Consider the following 23,523-nt stretch of genomic DNA (forward strand, 5'->3'; position numbering starts at 1 on the left):
CACAGAGAGCTTAGGAAGGAAAGAAAAACTCATATCTGCTGGCATCCCAGGCATCACACAAGTTCGCAGCTACAATTCCTAGCCAAGCTAAGTAACTGGCTGAGGACACACAGCTTGCCACTAGGGGGTGGGGGCAGGATTTGAACCCAGCAGCCCCCCTGACTCTGGAACCTGAGATCCTGAGTACTCTACTCAGATCTTTCTCTTGGCCAACCCTCTGTCAAGCTGCTGTGAGCAGCCCTGATTCAGGCCCCTCTCTGCCCGTGGAGCAGATGGACACATGTGTGAATCTGGATTCAGGCATATCCATGTGTGTGAGTGTAACAGGTATGAACATCACGGGCAGTGGGGCCTCCCGAGGGACTCTGGGCTGGTTAACACTCAGGTCTGAGGCTCCTTCTGAGGCTCAGTGTTCTTAGCTGTGAAATGGGGTTATAGCTGGGTTATAGGAGGATTCCAAGGCTGGCAGAGCCCTGAGCAGTGCCTGGCACACAGTAGGCGCTCAATGGATGCACAGGACTGGATCACCGCAGCACTTGCTCCCTTCAGGCCCAGGTGGACCAAGCAGCTGTTCACAGACTTCATCTCCTTCACGCAGAAGCTGGTCCTAAAGGGACAGGTGAGTGAGGCTCGCCTACCCCTCTGGCCCGACCACTCGTTGTGGGGAGCAGTCCAGGGTTATGCCCCAAGGTTGGGTCCTCCTCCCCCCATTGCCTTTCCCTGAGAAACAGCCACCACTTCCCAGTGTGGTCAGTCCCCTGTGCCTGTTCCCAGCACTGCCACCCCCACGTGGCCCTGCCCCTCTTCTGGTCTCCTTTCCAGCCTGGTGAGCCACCTGCCCTGTCCGCCCCAGATCTGCGAAGAGATCTGCATCATCTCCAACATCATAGCCAGCTTAGTCCAGACAAGGGCTGGTGAGTGTGCTTTGGTCTGCATGCCTTGGAAGGCAGTGGTGGGAACCAGGAGGCCACCTTTGGTCACTATGCAACCTTGGGACAGTCATTGCCCCTATCTGGGTCTCACAGCCCCTGTGTGGCTCTACCGTTTGGTGATTAGTTATGGTCAGGCTATGGCAAGTCACTTCCCCTCAGGGCTGCAGCCTGTCAGGCTGTGACCTTGGGCAAGTCCCGTAACCTCTCTGAACCTCAGTTTTCTCATCTGCAAGATGGGGGTGATAATAGCAACTACCCCATACGGCGGTTGTGAGAATTGAGTGGGAAAAAATGTATATAAAATGCTTAAGATGGTACCCGGCCCAGTTGGTCCCTATTATTACTACTGCTATTACTAGCCTGGTACCCCCAGCATGAGCATACTGTCAAGTACTTCTCAAGCAGCAATAAACAACGGGTGAAAGCTAAGAGGAAGAAAGTGGTTTGGAGGTCTAAGACTCCCCTGCCCTTCCCTGAGTCTCTTCCCTCCCTTCCCACACAGCCTTGGGCTAAGGGGGAACTCCCACAAGGCTGTGCAGTGAAGAAAAAACTACTCAGGACTCAGTTTTCTCATCTGTCCAATGGGGACATCACTGAGCCTTTGAGAGGGACCCAGGACAAGAGGAGAAGGTGATCTGAGAGGTAGGAAGCACTGTCCTGTCCTAGTCCTAACACGAATACAAGCCAATGTTTGCGGAACGTGCTACCGACCAAATACTTGACTTAGATTAACTGTGGAATGCTCACAATCACCCAGCAAGGAAGGTAGTGCTAACACCCCATTTTATGGATGGAGAAACTGAAATTTAGGGAGTCGAGGGGAACCCCCCCTTCCCCGAGCTGGGAAGCAGAAGAGCAGAATGTGAGCCTGGGCCATCTAAACATTCCAAGTCCCTGTTCTTCCTACGTCATAACTGCTCCCACTGTGGTTGGCCAGCAGAGGGGGAGGTGGCCAGGCTGAGGGATGCGCCCAGCTCTTTGGACCCTGGCACGTAGTAGGTACTCAGTGAACAGAGGCAATAAAGGACAGTGAACCCTCACTGGGTAGACCCTCTGGGCTCCTGTGGGGGCCTTAGGAGGGGAGACCCATGGTGGCACCAGGTCCGGGGCAGTGTGGACTGGCAGTGTAGGGGTGGAGGAGGGGGTGGAGTGAGCATAATTCCGTCTTCCTGCATGCTATATCCTTCCCCCGACCCCACTCCCATCACTGCCCAAACCTGGAACGGGAACCTTGCTTGTCTTTCTGGGAACACCACGCCAGGGGCTGTGCCATCAGAGTGCATGTAGGCAAAGCTAATGCGAGGGTGAGGCCAGCCTCCCTGGACAGGCCCAAGCAGCTGCCAGAGCACAGACAGGGCCAGGGGGCCAGGGGGCCTCACCAAGGGCACGGCTCTTGATGCAGTACTACTACACTCCCCCGCCACCCTCCAGCCCTCGTGCTGGTTCTGCACCAGGAGTTGGAAACTACCTCCCGAGGGCCAAGTTCGTCCTGCTGTCTGCTTTTATAAATAAAGTTTTATTGGCTCATGGCCACGCCCACTCACGTAGATGCTCTTGCCCGTGACTGCTTTTGCCCTGCAGTAGCAAAGTGGAGTCATTGCACAGAGACTGCATGGCTCACAAAGCCTGAGATATTTACTATGTGGCCCTTTACAGATAAAGTTTGCCAACTCCTGGTCTGGCCTGTTGAACTCCATGACGCAGACCAGAGCTGGGGGTGGAGGTGATCTCCAGGTTTCTCTTGGGAGAAGATTAGGAGGAAAATCAGAGTAGCTCATGTTACTGGGCGCTCACCCACTTTTACCCGATTGTTCCATTAAATACATAGCTCTGAGGTGGATGCTCTCATTGGAGACGACACCGAGGATGCTGGGGGTGAGGCTCGGTCCCTGCCCACGGATCACCCAGCAGTAGAGGGCTGGGATTACAGCCCACATCTCCGACTCAGAGTCCCACACTCTGAACCACTCTTCTAGAAGGGCTCCTGCAGGGCAGGGCCACCCAGACAGACAGAAGTTGAGAAGAGAGAGAATGACAAAGTGCACCCTGTGCACCCCAGGACCCATTTTACAGATGGGAGCCCTGAGGCTGGAGGCTGGGGGCACCTGTGAGTGTTGGACAGGGCCAGGAGGAGCAGGTGACTCAGGGCAGGTGCCCCATCCTGAGGCTCCACCCTGATCTCTCCCTCCCCACAGCCGACATCCCTTCGGATGGAGACGTCGGGTGGACGTTTCCCTGACAGGATTGCCTGTCATCAAAACCACCCACCTAGGGTCCCATCACGAGGTGGCAGTGGTGGGAGGGCAGCCTCCATGCCCTCTCCAGAATCTGTTATTTGTAGATTTTTGATGATGGCCATTCTGACTGGTGTGAGGTGGTACCTCATTGCAGTTTTGATTTGCATTTCTCTAATAATTAGCGATGTTGAGCATATTTCCATGTGTCTATGGGCCATCTGTTTGTCTTCTCTGGAGAAATGTCTGTTTAGGTCTTTGCAGCTCAGAATCTTAAGCTTGCCCTTGACTTGCTCTTCTCATCATCCCCATTACTGAGTCCCTATTATGTCCTCAGTATTTCTGGAGCCTGTCCACTTTTCTCTGTTTCCATCTCCACCTGGGCCAGGCTACCATTATCACTTGTGGGGACCCATCTACAGCCTCCTGCATCCTGACATCTCCTGAATCTGTTCCCCACAGTAGCCTCCAGAAGCAAAGCTGATTGTTCACTTGTCTGCTTAAAACTCATCAAGAATAAAAGTCTTAGGATAAAAGCAAACTTCTCTGACATGGGCTCCAGGGTCATGTATTTTCTGGCCCCTGTTTACCTCTCAATCTAGTTGTTTTGGACTCAGCATAAGCATTCAGTTTAAGGGATGGTGTCTTTCGTCAGCTTTGGAAATTTCTCAGCCACTCTCTCTCCAATTATTGTCTCTCCTCTATTTTTTCTATTCTTTTTTTTTTTTTTTTGCGGTACGCGGGCCTCTCACTGTTGTGGCCTCTCCCGTTGCGGAGCACAGGCTCCGGACGTGCAGGCTCAGCAGCCATGGCTCACGGGCCCAGCCGCTCCGCGGCACGTGGGATCTTCCCAGACCGGCACACGAACCCGTGTCCCCTGCATCGGCAGGCGGACTCTCAACCACTGCGCCACCAGGGAAGCCCTATTTTTTCTATTCTTAATATCTTGAATTTCCTCTAGACGTATGTTGGGCCTTCTCATTCCATTCTATGTCTCTTAGTTGCTGTGTCATAGTTTCCATCTCTTTCTCTCTCTGTGCTAAATTCTGAATCATTTCTTCAATTATCTCTTTCAATTCACTCATTCTTTTTATAGCTGTGTCTAATCCGTTTACTCATTCACTGAGTTTTTCATTTTAAAATTAATAATTTTCATTTCTAGAAATTCTATTAAGTTCATTTTTTAAAATTGAAGTATAATTGACCTTCAACACTATGTTAGTTCCAGGTGCACAACATAGCGATTCAGTATTTCTATAAATTACAGAATGATCACCATGATAAGTCTAAGTACCATCTATCACCTGAGTTATTACAATATTATTGACTATATTCCCCATGCTGTACATTTCATTCCTGTGACTCATTTATTTGATTTTATTTTTAAAAATTTATTTATTTTTGGCTGTGTTAGGTTTTCGTTGCTGAGTGCAGGTTTTCTCTAGTTGTGTTGAGCGGGGGTTACTCTTCGTTGTGGTGCGCGGGCTTCTCGTTGCAGTGGCTTCTCTTGTTTCAGACCACGGGCTCTAGGCACACGAGCTTCAGTAGTTGTGGACCGCGGGCTCAGTAGTTGTAGCCCACAGGCTTAGTTGCTCCGCAGCATGTGGGATCCTCCCAGACCAGGGCTTGAACCCGTGTCCCCTGCATTGGCAGGCGGATTCTTAACCACTGCGCCACCAGGGAAGTCCCCATTTATTTTATAACTGGAAGTTTGTACCTCAGTCTCCCTCACCTATTTCATTCATCCCTCCAGCCCCCTGCCCTCTGGCGACCACCTGTTTGTTCTGGGTATCTACGAGTCTTTCTGTTTTGTTATGTTTGTTCATCTGTTTTGTTTTTTAGATTCCACGTATAAGTGAAATCACACGGTATTCGCCTTTCTCTGTCTGACTTATTTCACTTAGCACAGTACCCTCTGGGTCCATCCATGTTGTTGCACATGGCAAGATTTCATTATTTTTCATGGCTGAGTAATATTTGTTATACCACATCTTCTTTATCCATTCAACTATTGATGAACACTTAGGTTGCTTCCATATCTTGGCTTTTGCAAATAATGCTGCAGTGTGCATGGGGGTGCATATCTTTTTGAATCACTGTTTTTGTTTTCTTTGGAAAGATACCCAGAGGTGGAATTGCTGGATCATATGGTAGTTCTATTTTTAATTTTTGAGGAACCTCCACACTGTCTTCCATAGTGGCTGCATCAATACGCATTCCCACCAACAGTGCACAGGGTTCCCTTTCCTCCACATCTTCTTGAGTTTATTTTCAAGTTTTCCTTTTCAAAATCTATCTTTTGTTTTTTCCCCCTGGAGTCCTATGCTTTCATTATGGCTCTATTTCTTTAATCATTGAAAAATTAGTCCCTTTGTAGTTTCTTCCATGTTCTATTATGTCAGAGCCTTGGGGTGCTTATCCTCTTGTTGGTTGTGTTTGCTAGCTCTCTCTCGTGGTTTCCTTGTATGGCTTGTAATATTTATTTTCTTAGAAGCTCACCTTTAGTGGAATTTGGTTTTTCTGTGGACAGACTCTGCTCCCTGAATCACCCACATTTCCTTAGAGAATAATTTTGCACTTATTACTGCCGGGGACCCCAAAGGTTACATCATCCATTCCTTCCTGGCTTTGTAGGTCCATTTCTCAGTTCAGGAAGTCCTGCACCATGCTGGCAGTATAAATACATACATAATTCAGAGCTGCACATCTGAATTATGCTGAACCCGAGCTGCAGGCTTGGGTTCTCAAGTTATACCCTCCCAGACCCACCTTGACGTTTCTGGTGGCTTCCTTTGGTGGGTGAAGTCATTTGGTCTCCTTTTCACTGAGAGGAGGTATTTCCATCCCCCCCTCCTCTCACTTCTCTCCCTCTGACAGTGTTAAAACCCCATTTTGTTTTATTTTATTTATTTATTTTTTTTGCGGTACGCGGGCCTCTCACTGCTGTGGCCTCTCCCACTGCGGAGCACAGGCTCCGGACGCTCAGGCCCAGCGGCCATGGCCCACGGGCCCAGCCGCTCCGTGGCATGTGGGATCCTCCCGGACCGGGGCACAAACCCACATCCCCTGCATCGGCAGGCGGACTCTCAAACACTGCGCCACCAGGGAAGCCCCAAAAACCCCATTTTAGTGTGGTCTGAACTCACATCCAGTGCCTGTCTCTCTGGGCCACCTTACTTACGGTTTTAGCTCTCATTTCCCTCTTCATCTTTAGTATCTGGGATTGTCCCTTTCTTTTGTATGAGCTCAGCTGTGTATTAAATAAAACTTTTTGTTGCAAGGTACCTATTGGTTCAATTTTTTGATGGGGAGAGGTCTCCCTGAGCCCAGCCCAACAGTCTGCAAATCGGAGGTCCTTTCCTCCTGCCCAGGCCACCTCGGGCCGTACTTCCCAGCCCCTGGCTGCCTGTGCATTCTGTACATTGACCATGTTCCCCACCCACCACAGGGCTTTTGCACATGCTGTGCCCCCTTGCCCAGAGGCGTCCCCTCTTCCTTGCCCCATCTGATTACTCCTTATCCTCAGAAAGGGTCTCCCCATTCCCTAACTAGGTGAGATTTTCTCTCCAGGGCTCTCAAACCACAGCCCGGTGCATCCATCCTTTAAAACGCTCCTCAGGTGCCATTTTACATTTAGTTCTGGGATTATCTGATAAACGTTGAGCCTCCTGAAGGTAGAGACCAGGTCTATTGAGCTCTGCACTGTCCCCCATGTCCTCACCCAGGGCTGAAGCATAGTCAGCATTTCATGAATATTGTTACACAAAAGCAATGGCAGCTTCTTTTGGAGGGTGACCATGCGCAGGTCCTTCTGCAAGTTCTTTACGTTGATTCTCTCATTTAATCCTTGCAACAACCCTCGGAGGTAGGTACTATTATTATCCCCATTTTATAGTTGAAGAAAGTGAGGCACAGAAGGCCTTTCCACACACTAAGAGGTGGGCAGGGCAAGGGATTACTTCACTATCACACAGGTGAGAAAACCAAGGGCCAGAGAGGGCAAGAGTGATGCCCAGGTCACTGGCAAATTAGTGATGGGGTGGCCTGGGCCCCAGCTACTGCCCTAGCTGCTTCCTTTTTTTCTCAGTCCTGGGAACCCCGAGTCAGCTTTGTCCCTTGTGTCTCCAGAGGCAGTGGCCACAGCTGTTCTGATGGGCCCCCATCCTAGCCATGGGACCCCCTCTGTGTCTCCCACTGCTTTCCCATAGCTTCCCCGCCAGCCAGGCCCAGGTAACTGTCTACAGCCTCAAGATGTCCAAGCTCTACTGTCAGAACAAGGGTATCATGGTTCTTCAGTGATGGTGTCATTCCCCTCCCTACGCCCAGGCAGGCAACTTTTTGTGGCTTACACTTTTTTTTTTTTGGCTGCACCAGCAGCATGTGGGATCTTAGTTCCCCAACCCGGGATCAAACCCACGCCCCCTGCATTGGAAGCACGGATTCTTAAGCACTGGACCACCAGGGAAGTCCCTGAGGCTTACACTTGAAGAGGTGAAGTGGGTACAGACCGAGGAAGGCAGGGAGATGGGGAGGCCGGTAGTTGGCAACGCCTCCACAGATGGACCTCTGAAACCTCCAAGTTCTTCTCACTGCTTCTGCTGTGATTGGTTGTTTCTAAAACATGGCTGTCCTCCTGATCATCAAAATCACACGATACAAGTTATGAATGGGGTACACGTGGGAGTTCTGACAGTTTTAGTAATATCTTATCTCTTAACCTGGGTGGTGGGACGTGGGTGTTTGTAACATAGGTCCCCAAACCACTGTCCATCTCCATTAGGGCCACATGACTTTCCAAATCCAGAATTTTGTGCATTTTAGAAGGTAGTGCAGGTACATGCACACTGGATGTATTGCAGGGCACCTGCATGGGATCTGGGGTGGCACCCCACAATCAAGTCCACTGATATTTCTCTGCATATGAATTTTCACATAAAGCAAGATAAGTACTATAAACAGCCTTCCATCCAAATGGCCAGGTTTGCTGACAGACTTAAGAAAAAAACTTGTAGTCTTCAGAGCGTGTTTGATTTTGTCATTGTAGGTAAGGAATTGATGATCAGTACTACTCCTAATGCCCCTCTGCATGTCTTCAATATTTCTTCATACATGAAAACGGCAGACAAAAGTAATGTAGGCACAGAGTGGAAAACAGAGAAAAGTATAAAGAAAAAAACCCACCACGGTCATTCACAACCATGGCTCATTTGTTGTAACTTAAGAGATTAATGTTGGTATATTGCTATTAACCAAACTCCAGGCTTTGTTTGAATTTCACCAGTTTTTCCACTGATATACTTTTTCTGTCCCAGGATCCAATCCAGGTTAGCACATTGCATTTAGGTTGTTTTTTTTAATCTTTTAAAATTTTCTATTATTTACTTTTTTTAAAATCTAGGAATCTGAAAAGTTTAGAGTACTCTTAACACCCAGCTGTAAACTCCATCTCCCAGAAGATCCCATTTTATTTCCCCTCCCCTGACTTTTCTCAGAGTCCCCTCTTGTTTCTGGCTCCTGAGGACTTCCCTTCTTGCTTTTGAGTCTGACTGTGGACATACATGCTTTTTAGGAATCTGTTAACCAAGACTTCTATGTGCTGGAGTGCTTCCAGAAGGCAGTTTGAACTGGCTCTTAAGGGGCAGGGAGAGTGCCAAGCACAGGTGTCCTGCCTGGGGAACAGCAGTGACAGGACCAGGGGGAGGAAGGAAGCCCAGCGTGGCTGCGGGAAGGGTTGTTTGGGGGTAAAGGAGTTGCAGGTCAGGCCAGGAGTTAGGTTGAGATCATGTCAAGGAGACTTAAAGGCCAGAAGGAAGCAGTAGAAGCTCCAGAAGGCTTTGGGATGGGGTGTGGGAGGAGATGCCTTGGTTGGCGCTGGTGCGGGATCGCTGGATTGGGGAGGTGTCAAACTGAGCCTCTGCTAAAATGGTAGAGAGCAGCATGGCCCTCAAGGGTCAGCTGGACGCACCCCTTCACTGTACAAAGGGAGTTCCAGAGGCTGAGAACTAGAAGGATGTTTGTTCAAGGTCACATGTCACATTCATATCAGAGTCAACAGTTTCTGTGGCCCCAGCATTTTTATATATGGATGGATGTATTTTCAACAATATCTGTTGAGTTCTTACTCTGAGCCAGGCCCATATGGTTCATGACTTTGTGAAGCTTATAGTCTAGGGGACATAGGCAGAGATAGATAATAGCTAGCCAAACAAAAGACTATATAACCACTAATTGTGCCCGGAGCTATGAAGAAAAAAGGGGTGGGTGGTTGGGTGCTTATACAACTCATAACCCCAAATCAAGAGGCTATTTGAAAGTTTTCTAGTGCTATGGGTCTCAGACTTTGGCCTGTATCAGAATCACCTGCAGGGGTTGTTAAAACACAGATTCCTGGGCTCATTCTCAGAGTTTCTGGTTTGGTGAGCCTGGGGTAGGGCCTGAGAGTCTGCATTTCTAACAAGCTCTCTTCCAGGTGGTAAAGCTAATGCTCCTGGTTGAGGATCCATACTTGGTCTCTGGAATGTAAAAATGCAGCTAAATCCAACTGCCAGCAGATGAAGTGTCACCTTGTTTTGCTGATGGTTTCATTTTGGAGGTGGAGGAAGTGAGCCATTCGGGAAAGTCCTGGTGCCGGTTCAAACCAGGAAGAAGCTGTTGAGAATGTGGATGAGTGAGAATCCAGGAGAGGATGTGCCACATAATCCCCAAGCGGCAGGTCCTGGGGAACTCCCTTTTGTTTGTAGAATATCAATGCTAGGCTGACCCCAAGAGTCCCCAGGGTCCACCTCTCCCCACACCTCTCCCATCGCTCAGCATAGAGAGTTGAGGGTCCTGGGCTTGGGGGTTGCTCTCTGCTCTGAGGAGGGCCCCTGCTCACAGGGAACCTGGTTTCTCTCCCCAGGATACCACCTGTGGGCTGCAGTCTGCAGGCCTGTGAGCTTTGTAGTTGCCCAGCCTCAAGACCATCTCGGATCTTGGACAGGGGATCTTAAGCAAAAATTCCTGGAGCGACACCTCACCGGTTAATGCCAGACAGGGTGGGGGTGGGGTGGGGAGAAGGAGGCTACCATTCATAGGGTAATTGACATCAGGTGGGGTCATCATTACCAGGGAAACAAGCAGCTGGGGCGTGTCCCTCACGGGCCCTCAGGTTAAGGACTATCAGGTGGGCAGTTGTTTCCCTTTAATAAACTAGCAGGTGGAGCCACTCTGGCCTAAGGATTAAAACAAGCACTAGCTGGGCGGGGGGCAAACGTGAGTTAACGTGAGTGGGGTGGAGGTGAAGCGGGGACTGGTCGAGCGCGGGATGTACAAAGAACAAGAGAACTTCTCGAGTGGGCTGACCACACACCATCACTACCATCCAGGCCTCCTGCTCCAGGAAGGAGATCTTAAGCCTCTTGGATTCCCAGTATGTCTGCAGAGAGGGGGTGAGTGGTTGACTCAGCAAATCCCTCCCTTGTCCCTCTGATGTCAGGCACAGGATATTGGTGGGGAAATATGGCTCCTTCCCTCCAGGACTTAGGACCTGACTTCTGGGGGGAGAAGACTCCTACCTAGAGTCTTAATTCAGAGGAAGAGGCACCGTGAAGGATGGAGGGAGGGCATGGCCGGAGGAAGGGCCCGAGCAAAGGCCTGGTGGCTGGGATGGCAAATCTCATGAGAGAGCTCAAAAGGGCTCTCTATGGAGGGCCCTAAATATAGACGGAAGCACTTGAAATAATTCCTAGAGTTTCTTTTCTGGGGGATTGGGAGCACAATGGAGGGCCAAATTCTCATCTTTTTGACTTCAGGATTAAACTGACTTTTTCCACATTGACCAAGGTAGGTGGTCTTGGGTGCACCTGGAGAAATAAGCGCCATAGGGGGACTTCCCAGGCGGGCCAGTGATCAAGGCTCCGCACTTCCACTGTAGGGGGCAAGGGTTCTCAGGGAACTAAGCTCTCGCATTCCTTGAGGTGCGGACAAAAAAAGCCCCATGTACCTCATGTCTTAAAGAAAGTGGGGGGCTTCCCTGGTGGCGCAGTGGTTGAGAGTCCGCCTGCCGATGCAGGGGACACGGGTTCGTGTGCCAGTCTGGGAAGATCCCACATGCCGCGGAGCGGCTGGGCCCATGAGCCATGGCTGCTGAGCCTGCGCGTCCGTAGCCTGTGCTCCGCAACAGGAGAGGCCAAAAAAAAAGCGGACACAGAGTCCTAAAGGAAATCAGGCAACGGGACCAGATGATCCCTCCCTTATCTTGTGACCCTTCTGCCTGTGTGTCTGTTGGGATGATGCTGAGATTGCAGAAATGGAACCCTGGTGGTGTGGATTAAGGGGGTGGGGAGGGCAGGAGAGCACTGGCCAGCTGGCCGCTCCCCGGGCCTTGGTTCCTTGGACGGGATGCAGTCACAGCCCTCCCCAGGGCCTACGAGGGACCACTCAGGAGAGGTACCATTTGGGGGGTGGGGACAGGAAGAGAGGGTGGGTTGAGATGTAGTTTTTCATAGGCATATAGATGAATGCCCTGCAGGCTGTGGGGCCGTCTGCCCCATGGGTCACCTCTGTGCCCCAGGGAGTGCTCACAGTGGGCTCGTCATCTGAGGAGCAGTGTTGAGTCTACCCAGAACCTCCTGTGGACAAGGATCACCACAATGGGCACCCCTGAGGTCATCTCTCAAAAGTCTGGGCTGGAGGAGGCTTTGGGGACACATGCCTGACAGGGAGGCTCTCATTCATCTTCTAGGCCCTTCCCAGGCGGAGCTGCAAGTGCCCCTGATTCTCCAGTCATCGAAGCTCAGCAGTCCTGGGTCCCCTTCCCTCAAGGTGCCTCCTCCTGTGGGTGGCAATGCACACCCATGACTTGGCCAGAGCGTGGATCCCTGTTCCTGCTTCACTGGAGAATATGGTCTCTGCCACCCCACGGATAGCTCAACCCCCCTTAAGGGCACAGGTCTCCTAATGGCACCTGATGTGGCAGGAAGAGCCCTGGGCTGGGAGGCTCATTCATGCCCGGCCCCAAGCCTCAGTTTCCCTTCCTATAAAATGAGAGAGTTAGACTTGATGATCCCCAAATTCCCTTTCCATGTTGACCTTGTAGGATATTTGTCCACATGAGATGACTCTAAAGGTGGAATCTCAGGCTCCATTACTGGGACGTGCAGGGGGTATTTTGGAGAAGGCCCTGCCCAGAGCTTTCTGTTTCCCCACAGGATACGCTGAGCTGACCCTGCTGTCTTTTTGAATATCTGCCTGTGTGTGTGACTTTGGTAGAGAGAAAGGGAGCAGGAGCTGGCTGGGTTTCTTTTTTTTTTTAAAGGAGAGGTATGTATGTATGTATGTATGTATGTATGTATGTATGTATGTATGTATGTATTTATTTATTTTTTGCTGCACTGGGTCTTACTTGCTGCGCGTGGGCTTTCTCTAGTTGCGGCAAGCGGGGGCTACTCTTTTTTTTTTTTTTTTTTTTTTTTGCGGTACACGGGCCTCTCACTGTTGTGGCCTCTCCCATTGCGGAGCACAGGCTCCGGATGCGCAGGCTCAGCGGCCATGGCTCACGGGCCCAGCCGCTTCACGGCATGTGGGATCTTCCTGGACCGGGACATGAACCCGTGTCCCCTGCATCGGCAGGCGGACTCCCAACCACTGCGCCCCAGGGAAGCCTGGGGGGCTACTCTTTGTTGTGATGTGCGGGCTTCTCATTGCGGTGGCTTCTCTTGTTGCAGAGCACGGTCTCTAGGCGCACGGGCTTCAGTAGTTGTAGCACGCGGGCTCAGTAGTTGTGGCGCACAGACTTACTTGCTCCGCAGCATGTGGGATCTTCCCGGACCAGGGCTTGAACACGTGTCCCCAGCATTGGCAGGCAGATTGTTAACCACTGCACCACCAGGGAAGCCCTGGCTGGGTTTCTTAGCCTCCCCATCAGTCAGCAGAAAGCATCTCTCAGACCATCTCTCTTCCCTCCCCCACAGCACTGGGCCCTCTTCCCCACCCACCCACCAATATCCCATCTCCTGTTCTGACCAGCTTTCTGTATGAGGTGTCACCCATTCTGTGTTCCATGTGGTTCCCTTGCTGGGTAGGAAATATGGGACCATAGGGGCTTCAGATCCGGAGGATGGCAGGGAGGGTAGGGGGCCCTCACAGAGGTCTGGTTTCTGGTAGAAGAGGAGGAGGATGGAGCCTCTAAAAAGCAAATCAGACTTTAACATGGAAGAGTAACCTCTTATGAGCACCAGCCAGACCACCTTATGATGCTCAAAGCGTGTCTTCTTCCCACTCAGGCTAGAATACAAAAGGTTTCTTTCTGCCATCTCAGTCTTGGGAGGTACCAGCCTCCAGGGAGGGCGTGTGAAGAAAATCCCTCGCTGCCACATTGGCCAAATGGAAGGGGGAAAAGCTTAGGAAGACACTGGCATGTGCAAAGTCCCTAGGAGGAACCATGAGAGAGTCAAGAAACTTAAAGGAGGCCGGAGTAGCACAGAGAGCAAAGAGGAGAGGGAGAGAGAGGAGGTCAGGGCCCACATAATCAAGGTGCAGAGGAGGCCTGGCCTTTATTTTGACGGGCAGGAGAGACAGCCAGGAGGCAAGATCTGGGGTGGAGCTTTGCAGAGGGACACCTCTTCAGGTTTGGGAAGACTTGAGGGGAAGGCACCATCTTCTGAGCCCGGTTCCTTCCTCCTTGGTCCCCTCTAAATGCTCTCTTGGGTCTGTTTCTCTTCCTCCCTCAGGGTCCAAAGAAAGGGTCTGACCCACTAAGCTGACCAGGAGTGCTCCTGGGGGCTGGAAGGCAGGGCCCCTGGCACAAAGAGTCAGAGTGGTTTCACCAGTCCCCAAGTCCTGAGTCCAACATGGAAATTCCAGCCCTCGGGATGTAAGCCTTCAGGATAGTGACACCAGTTGGGAGATTCACTCCACCCAAGAGAGCACCCCCAAAGGGGTTGGGAAGCCCAGGCCCCCAACTTGATGCCCCAAAGACAGTATCAGGATGACCTGGCAGCCCTGGGCAGCTCCTTCCCCCAAATGAAAACTTTCACCATCACAAGGGGCAGACAGAGAGCTTGCTTGGAGTCTTGCCCCTTGTGGACCCCAGCCCAGCTGGGACCCTAGAAGGCCCTGGGGCTCATTTCTGCTCCAGAAAGGTGCAGCCCCTCAGCTTCCTTTGCCACTCCAGGTGCAGGAGAGCATCTCAGCCAGGTCTGCACAGGAGGACTTACAGACATGGAACCCCAGAGCTTGCCAGGACAGCACTAACCTGCTGGACCCCTCCCAGCCCTGGCCCTTCCATCCAAGCCCAGAAACTCAGATCTAGGCCTATGACAAAAGACTGGGAAGTCCCCCAGCATGGGTGGGGGCATTTGCTGCTTCCTCCAGGGAGGAAACAAGGGCTGCCCAAGGCCAGGTCCTGTGGAAGCACATCCTGCCACCTGGGCTGCTGACCCAGGACAGGATAGGCCCCTGGTATTCGGGACCAACCTTGGGCAATGGGGAACACAGAGGGAAGGCTTGGCCTTCAAATCTGGGTCCAAATCCCAGTATCCTGAAATACTAATTTTGGGTCCCTCTGTACCTCAGTTTCCTCATCTGTTAAATGGGATGATAATAATACCTTCCACATAGGGTTCTGGTAAGGACTGTGTTAGCCTAGAGGGAGTATCACATGGTGACCAAGAGCAGGGGTTCTGGAGCTGCCCTGCCTGGGTCCAAATCCCGGCTCCTGCGCTGCTAGCTGTGTAATCTCGGCATGTTACCCTCTCTGTCTCTGTTTCACCTGTAAAAATGGAGATAAAAGGGCTGCCGTGAGAATTAAAGGAGCAAGCCCATGTACCCAGAACACTGTCTGGTATGTCCTAAGTGCTCACAAATGCCACCTATTGGTTACACTCGACAGAGATGGTACTTGGCACACAGGTGCCCAGTAAATGTGGGCTCCATCCTCTGGTCCCCCTGACTCTCACATCTTGTGTTTCCTACCCCCAAATCCAAATACCCAAGATTCCATTTGATCTCCCACCAATAAAATCTTATTAGCTTGTTCACACTCAAGTGTAAATGATGGACAGCCATTTAATTTATACCAGAGGAGCATATGCACACCTTCAGCCAAAGGAACAATGTGCTGATGGTAGACTCCAGGCCACAGGCCAGGCTGGGGGTAGGGAGCATTTGGGAAGGTAGCTCTCCCAGAGTCCTTCAGTGATAACCACCTCAGCAGGCCAGGTATCTCCAGGCTGGAAAGGGTATTGGGTTTAAGACCCAACTCTGCTCCTGATTGCTATGTGACTTTCAGCAACTCACCTGACCTGTCTGAATTTCAGCTTCCTCATCTGCCTAATGGGATAACTTGTCTTCTGCCATCCTCAAGGGGCTGTCCAAAATTAAATGCATCTGAAAATGGTCTGCATTTGTCTCTCAGGATTGTGGTTATTTGTCCACGTGTCCATCTGCTCTTCCCAGCCTGGATAGGGAGTAGGTGTTCAGGCCAATAACACAGCAGGTGTTCAGTGAACATGAGCTGAACTGCAGTGCACATCCCGATCTTAGGGCATAATCCCTCCCGTGCACCCAGTCACAGCCACGTTCGCATTCTCATCCATTCCCCACCATGCCCCGCAGTGGCCTGGGGAAGCTTGGAATACCCCATTTAGCAGATGAGGAAACTGAGGCCTGGGAAGTCAGGGCATTTACCTGAAGTGGTGGAGCTGGGAATCACCCACAAGCACTTGACTGCAAAATCCGTGCTGCCACGTGATTTCTGGATATCAGAGTTGGTGCTGGAAGGGGAGCAGTTTCCCTTCTCACAGGGACGTGGGACCGGCAGAAGGAGACAGAAATGCAAGGACACCTATTGGCTTCAGGCACAGGCTACATTAGCCTGAACTTTAGGTCATCAGATTCTCGTGACCTCTCTGCGTGGAGGGGTTCTTATCATCCTACAGATGGCAAACTTCAGGCTCAGCGAAGTAAAGGCATTTGGCCAGTAAGTTGAAGAGGGCGACTTGAAGCCAGGGGTGTCTGACACTGACGGTTGTGCCTGTGACCACTACCATGCAGTGCCCTCACCCACACTCACACACACCCGGCTGGCTTGAGAGGCAGGGGGATAGAAGAGCTGGGAGTGAAAGCTGCTGCACTGTTGGGATGTCACGGGAAGGTGGGCGGATGACCTTCCTAGAGGGCAGACCTGTCCATGGGGATGGATGTATCCTCTGCAGGACAGGAGCTCCTGTCCCCGGAGGAATGCAAAAAGCCAGGGAGGTTGTAGTCAGCTCTGAAGGGATAGCGGACCAGCGGCCACTCAGGACTGCCGCTGACTCCCGCCTGGGGGAGGCTTCTCACCCTCTTTCTGCTCCTCCTGTCCTCTTTGTCCCACCTCTTCCTCATCTCTGCCTGTGTCCCTTGTGTGACTTGGACAAGTTCCTTCACCTCTCTCCTAAATTCATAGCGTTTAACACCATCCAAAGGGCCAAGGGCTCAGTAAGCGCAATTATGGTCGTTTTTCTCGTCTCCCCTCCCTCCATCCTGGCGAGCGCTGAAGAAAAGGAGGCTGGACCCCCTGGGTTCTAAGTCTCCTCCTGCACAGCGAGCATCTCCTTTCTATCCTGTCCCATTCCTTCTTAGTCTCCAGGGAGGCAGGGAGAGCCGAACTCAGCCCGGGGTCTACTGGCGCGACCCGGGTGTGCCAACCCCTCATCCCTTCGCCTCAGTATCGCATCCACGAAAGGGGCGAGCGCTCCCCGCGTCCCTTGGTGCCGTCTCTGGGTGTCCTCCGCACAGGTGGCTGAGCTCCAAGAGGCGCGGGACGCGGGCCCTGCAGGAGGGCGTGTGCTGCCCCCGCCCATCCCGCGCTCACGCCCGCGCCGGGGCACCGAGAACCCACGTGATTTCCCGGCAGAGGCAGCCGGCTCCCCTCAACCGCCGCCAGGCTGCTCTCCGCGCCTACTTTCAGTTTCGTGCACAGCGCGGCGAAGCCGGGAGCGCAGCCGGGAGCGCAGCCGGTGAGTGCCCACCACTTCGCGGGGCAGCGGGACCCGGCTGGGGCGAGCTGCGCAGGGAGGTTCGGGGTGCAGACGCCGCGCGGAGCGGGGAGGAGGGGATGCCAGAGGACTCTGGAGCTGGACGTACCCATGACCAGGTAGCTGACCTGAGGGATGGTCGGGCCGACGGACGGCTGGACTGATGAACGGGTGGGCAGATGGGGCGCCGGTGGCGGGGGAGCGCTCAGCCTGCCACCCTGCAGAGTTTGGGGGATGAGTTTCGAGCCGCAGAGGAAAGCAAGTCTGGGTTACCCGGGTTGGCTTTCGGGACGCAGCTGCGTTCCCGCTCCTTCCCATTCCTCCCCACCTTCGCACCGCTCCTGTCACCTCCTGGAGCTTCAACTTCTAATTGTCTTTTAAAGAATTCAGAAGTCCCCGCTGCTCATTGCGTGGGACTTTTTAGCCTAAAAGAGCTTTTTATGATGGACAATTCCAAACATGTGCAAAAGTAGAAGGAATAGGGGCTCCCTGGAGGCGCAGTGGTTAAGAATCCGCCTGCCAATGCAGGGGACACGGGTTGGAGCCCTGGTCGGGGAGGATCCCACATGCGGTGGAGCAACTAAGTCCGTGCGCCACAACTACTGAGCCTGCGCTCTAGAGCCCGTGCTCCGCCACAAGAGAAGCCACCGCAGTGAGAAGCCCACGCACCGCAACGAAGAGTAGCCCCCACTCACCGCAACTAGAGAAAGCCCGCGTGCAGCAACAAACGCAGCCAAAATAAATAAATAAATAAAAATAATAAATAAAAGTAGAAGGAATAGAATTAGGTTGAGCTGTACAAATATGTCCGTTTTGATATAACCAAGCTCCACATAACCGCCACTTAGGCTTCAACAGTCATCACCCCAGACCAGCCCAGTTTCGTTCCTACCACACTTCATTTTGAAACAAATGGCAAACAGCCACACAGCATCTCAACCGAACTCTCCCACAACGTACTAAAATAAGGAGATTTTTAAAAGACATAACCACAATACCATCAGCATAACTTTAAACATTTTAACAGTAATTCCTTAATGTCAAATCTCACAGACTATTCCTGATGAGCGTTTTAACCTCATAAGTAATAGGTGAATACATGGGTGCCCTTTTGTTTACATGGGTGTCGTTTTGCTACTTGCTTTTTGCATTTCCAAGTCATTTTCATCCATTTTCTCACCCAGGGGGCCAGGACCTGGAGTTTGCTGGGATGGCCATTTGGGGAGGTGCAGGGAGGCCCCCCACCTTCAGCACCGTTTGCATCCATTTTATACGTTGGGGTTCTTATGTTTCCTTTTTAAGAGGTTGCGGGTTCTGCAGGCTTCAAAAGCAGTTTGAAAACCAGCACTTCCAAGCCTCCCAAACCTGGGGATGGCAGGAGGTAGGGTGTACCCGGGGCCAGTACATGGAGCCTCATCCCTCCAAATTGCTTTTCTTTCTAAGAAGCAGTAAGCTCAGAAAACACTAGGCTTGGTCTCTTACCAGAGAACAGAGCGGGGGTAAATCTGATGATTTCATGGTGCATGCAGGCCCCCCATCCAGCGTGCTTTCCTCAAAACTTACCGATAGCACCGACTGGTCATTGTTTATGCCCACCTGCCTCCCCTCCAAAGCACAGCACCAGGACTTCCCTGGTAGCGCAGTGGTTAAGAATCCGCCTACCAATGCAGGGGACACGGGTTCGATCCCTGGTCCAGGAAGATCCCACATGCCGCGGAGCAACTAAGCCCGTGCGCCACAGCTACTGAGCCTGTGCTCTAGAGCCCGTGCTCCGCAACAAGAGAAGCCACCACAGTGAGAAGTCCGTGCACCCCAATGAAGAGCAGCCCCTGCTCTCTGCAACTAGAGAAAGCCTGCACAGCAACGAAGACCCAACGCAGCCAAAAACAGAAACAAAAACAAAAAAACAAAGCACAGCACCAGCTAGATTGGAGCCTGGCATGAGAGGCAGAAGGACCAGGGCTCTTAGCACCTTGAATTTGCTTGGACTGTTTTTTCTCTTAGAACCTCGGTTTCTCATCTGTAAAATGGGGATGATAACATGTCCTTCAAGGTACTGCACCAGCCTGAGGAGTGATGGGTCCTTGATGAAAGCAGACAAGTGGAAGGGAAAGTTCCTTGGAAGAGTTTCCCAATATGCTTAGCCTTATTCCTCCACCAGATACAGACGTGCCTGGCTGTTTGTAGGGCCAAGTCAGTCTCCTTACACCCAACATATATACCCACCTCCCCTCTGAGAAAAATTCAGCCAAATTACTTAGTATGTCTTCCCCTGTCTGTTATGGATTGAACTGTGTCCCTGAAAAAGATACGTTGAAGTCCTAACCCCTCTACCTCAGAATGTGGCTTTATTTCGAAAAAAGGGCGTAGCAGATGTAAATAATTAAGATGAGGTCATACTACAGTAGGTGGGTCCTTAATTCAGTATGAATGGTGTCCTTATAAGAGAGGAGGCCAACATAGGAAAATCGAGACACATGGGGAGAAGACAGCCATGTGACACGGGCAGAGATTGGAATGAGGTATCTACAAATTAAGGAGTCCAAGAACTGCCCAGAAACCACCAGAAGCCAAAAGAGGCTGGCAGGGCCCACCCCTAGAGGCTTCAGAGGGAGCATGGCCCTGCCCACACCTTGGTTTCAGGCTTCTGGCCTCCAGAACTGTGCGAGTATAAATTTCTTACATTTTAATCTACCCAGTTTGTGGTTCTTTGTAGCAAAGCTAGGAAACTAATTTGCCATCCCAGAATCTCTCCTCTGCTTTCCACAGAGTCCCACTAAGGATTAAGCAAATTAAATACAGGGGCAAATACTTTGTAAAAACTGTTTGGAGGGCTTCTAAGGATGTAAACTACGGGTTTTCTTTACTGGATCTATTTGTTGAGTGTTGCTGGTAGCCCAAAGTCTATCTTGGATGAAACTCAGTCTGCAAGGCAAACACCCAAATGATTTGAGAAGGAAACAAAAAGTCTGAAAAATTGATCAGTCTGACAGTTAGTGCAGGCTGTCTGGAGAGGCAAGGCTTTTGGTCCCTCTGACCACCCTGAAGATCATATCTCTGCCATCTACTGCCCTTAAAACCAGGAGGAAGTGGTGAGGCAGGCAAGCACTTGTTTATATGTGGGACTTGTTACTCATAAAATAAGCATGCTTAAGTAACCTGTATGCCATCTGGGGTTTCCTAGATCCTTGAGAGCCGGGTGAAATTGTCATGAACCCCCATTATGCTCTTTTGGGAGACCCTAAGTATTCTCAGGCTCTCTGTGGATCTGGAAGGTGGAGATGAATGTCAGCGTAGTTCTTCTGGCCACCTCTGACCCCAGACTCTTCTTCTGCTCTGCAGTCATCCTCTCTCACTAGTAGAGCAGGGCATGAAACCAGTAGGTTTCCTGGGGTGAAAAGATGGGGGACCTGGGGAAACCTGAGTTCACTCGTTTACCCTGCCTGTTTCAACCTGATTCTCTGTGATGGGACTCCTGCTACATCCTGTGAGTCACTCCAAAGTCTTCTGATAAATTCCCAGACACAGGAGTCTTTCCCAGAAAGGTTTTTAGCAGCCCTTCCGGCTGGGATGCCTCTGACATTTGGCAAAGGAGAACCTCAATGAACTTGAGGGAACGTTGAGTTCACACTCAGGTGACCTCTATTCTCAGTTTGGTTTTCTTCCTTCCAGACTTTTTTCTATATGTGTATATTCCTATCTTTTTTAGTGGACTCATAACATAAAAACCAAAATGGAATTACACTTTTTAAACTAAATAACATGGAATTATGTATTAAAGGAAGATTAAATGCTATGATATCCTTTTTTTAATTGTTTAGTTTTTAGTAGCAAGTACATTCACATAGTACAATAATATAAAACAAGTAAAAAGGTATGTAATGAAAAGTAAGTCTCCCTCCCTCCCCAGTCTCCTGGCCACCAGATAACCCTTCCTGAAAACAACCAGTGTTATCAGGTTCTTATGTCTCCTTCCAAAGACAGTCCAGGTGGGCACATGGAGATATAGATATATATATATATACACACATATATATATATGTGTGTGTGTGTGTATATATATATATCCCCTTCTCACAAATGGTAGTATACTGTAATATAGTGTTTTTTATCTTGTTTTTTTAAATTTAATGTAATTTGGAAATCTTTCCACATCAAAACAAAACAAATCTGCCTTTTTTCTTTTTCTTTTTAACAGCTACATAGTATTTCAGTGCATGGCATAATTGATATAACTGTTGTTGGGCATTTAGGTTGTTTCTCATCTCTTGTTATTTCAATCAGTGCTGTAACAAATATCCTTGTTCAAGCATCGTTTTTGCCCATGTGAGAATAAATCTTTAGCGAAAACATCCAGGAGTGTGTTTGCAAGGTCAAGGGGAAAATACGGAGTTTGAACTTTGATAAATCTGGCAAATTACCCTTCTTAAGTGTTGTACTAATTTTCACTCCCACCCACATGTATGAGGAGGCCAGCTTCCCACCCATTCCCCAACACGTGTTATCAAACTTCTCCATATTTGCAGATCTGGTAGACAAGTAATGGTGTCCTATTTTTTTTTTCATTTCTCTTATTATGAATGATTTTGGGCATCCTTTCAAATATTTAAGGGTCACTTATAGTTCCTTTTCCATAAACTGTTCATATCCTTTGCGTACTTTTCCACTGAGTTGTTGGTCTTTTTCCTATTGAGCTGTAAAAGCACTTTACGTATTAAGGAAATTAGCTCTTTGTAGTATGAGTATACTGTCATCTTAAGTGGCTGCATAGTTGTCCAAAGAATGGCTGAACCGTAATCTTTGTTAAACATTAAATTGTATCTTGTTTTCTCCTACTACATATGGACTGTTTCTTCTGTTTTATGTAAAAAAAAGCAAGAGGTGACATTTTAATTCTTTCCATAGCCCTTCCCAGAATTCCTCTCAGGGAAGGACGTATTTCTGGAAAAATACCTTGATGGGATTGGGGTGGGTGGGGCCTGTGTGCAAAGAGGTCAGCAGGGACCAGGACATGGGGGGGCGGGGCAGACTCGTGGCATGGAGCACGTGTATGGGCTGGGAGTGCAATATTTGCTCCTGAAAAGAAGGAAGAAGGAGATAGGAGAGAAGGGAGGATGAGGAGAAGGTGGAGAGAAGGTAGGCCACACAGGAAGAAGACCCCTAGAAACTTCTTGGGGGTAGGATAACCAAAGGGCATTTTCACTAGGGTGATGCCCCTACTTCCTGCGAGGTGGGTAACTGACAGCACAGACTCCAGCACGGGCTCCACCCTGCAATCATTAACCTGCGCAGCACACATTTGCTGAGTTTCTACATGCCAGGCCCTGCACTAGGTACTGGGCTACAGCTAGGAGTACGACAGAGTCCCTGCCCCGGGGAGCTGATGTGCCAGTAGAAACAGACAGTACACAAGTACACAAAGATGTGCGGTGGACATCAGGTAGTGGTGACTATGGTGCAGGAGGACAAGGCAAGCGAAGGGGCAGCCATGCTGGGGGCAGAGGGAAGGTTGTGTTTGGAACAGAGAGGCCAGGCATGACCTTTTCTTAAGGGGCTCTTGGGACAGTTGAGGGGAGTGAGGCAAGGAGTCATGAACCATGATGGTGCCTGGAGTGGAGAAGGGAGGGGAGGAGGGAAGGGAGGGAGAGGAGGAGGAAGGGAAGGAGGAGTTGTTAAACTCACAGTTGTTTAAGCCTCTTATGAGTGAATTTTTTACCTGTAATTTAACAAAGGGCTGGACCTGGATCAGGAGCCCTCTGTCCGAGGAGCTCTGCCTGTGGGGAAGCCGTAAGCTTCCCCAGGCCATGGTATTTCAGGTGGCTGTCTGAGCCAGTTCATCTGTAGCAGGAAAGATGGGGCTGCCCAGGTTGACATCCAGCCTTGCGGTGAACATCCTGGTGACCAGAGCTCTGCTCGCAGTCTGGATGGTTTCCTTCAGCTCCGCTCCCAATGTGGACTTCTAAAGTGATATATGGACTTTAGTTTAATTTTTAATTTTTTTATTGTGTTAAAATACACATAAAATTTCCTATCTTAACCATTTTTAAGTGTACTACAGTTCAGTGCTTTTAAGGACATTTACGTTGTTGTGAATCCATCACCACCGTCCATCCCCATGACTCTTTTCATCTTGTAAAACTGAAATCCTATGCCCATTACCCAGTAACTCCCCATTTTCTCCTCCCCCCAGCCCCTAGCAACCATCATTCTACTATCTATCTCTGTGGATTTGACTACTCTAAGTATCTCCTATAGGTGGAATCATACATTATTTGTCTTTGGGGGACTGGTTTATTTCACTTAGCTTAGATGTCCTCAAGGTTCATCTATACTGCAGAATTTCCTCCCTTTGAAAGGCTGAAT

The 23,523-nt window shown here is 50.3% G+C and overlaps 1 protein-coding gene across 1 annotated transcript in view; it reads left to right on the top strand.

The window, feature by feature from the left end:
• The first annotated feature begins 1,533 nt into the window (after window positions 1–1,533).
• NLRC5 (NLR family CARD domain containing 5) overlaps window positions 1,534–23,523 on the top strand; it is a 92,695-nt gene continuing 70,705 nt past the window's right edge. Inside the window, exon 1 of the mRNA XM_060083225.1 lies at window positions 1,534–1,574. The gene's annotated coding sequence lies outside the window, so the exon portion shown is untranslated. The remainder of the gene's footprint in view (window positions 1,575–23,523) is intronic.

This window comes from Mesoplodon densirostris, chromosome 19 (assembly GCF_025265405.1).
Source record: "Mesoplodon densirostris isolate mMesDen1 chromosome 19, mMesDen1 primary haplotype, whole genome shotgun sequence".
NCBI classification, from domain to species: domain Eukaryota; kingdom Metazoa; phylum Chordata; class Mammalia; order Artiodactyla; family Ziphiidae; genus Mesoplodon; species Mesoplodon densirostris.